The sequence below is a fragment of the Olea europaea genome, unplaced genomic scaffold (genome assembly GCF_002742605.1).
Source record: "Olea europaea var. sylvestris unplaced genomic scaffold, O_europaea_v1 scaffold1154, whole genome shotgun sequence".
Lineage (NCBI taxonomy): Eukaryota > Viridiplantae > Streptophyta > Magnoliopsida > Lamiales > Oleaceae > Olea > Olea europaea.
Window position 1 is genome coordinate 117809 of NW_019228939.1, and position 540 is coordinate 118348.

Here is a 540-nt window from a genome sequence, read left to right on the forward strand (position 1 = left end):
AGAGAATATGTAATTTTCATTTCTTTAGCTTTTAGACTTAAACACTTTCCTTTCTGTAACTCGTGTGCTTGCGCCCCTTGGAGGCACGTTGTTTTTTCGTTTCCAATTGTAAAGTCATCGCCAATAAAAGAACACCCCCTTTTTGGGACTTTGTCTCAAGAGGTTTCGTCCCTTACACAATCGTCTGATCCCCTTTAATTGTTAGCGAGTTAACCCGCGCGAAACACCAATATTGATTGCATATAACTATTGAATATAAAATCCTGTATAAGATATCAAAATGAACAAGATGTGCATCATATAATGGGTAATATAACTATTTCGGTAAAAAAGTTCATGGGTAATATAACTATTTTTAAAGGTAATGTTATTATCATATGCATCTTCACTTTTGGAGAAATATATTTGAAAGAGAACTTATGCTGTATTTAATGATTATGATTTTATTCACAAGAAGGTTAATCTTTTTTATTCCTCTATCTGATTCTTCTCGATTGGAACATGTCTTTAACAGAAAATTTTCTTTCTTATGGAATTTAA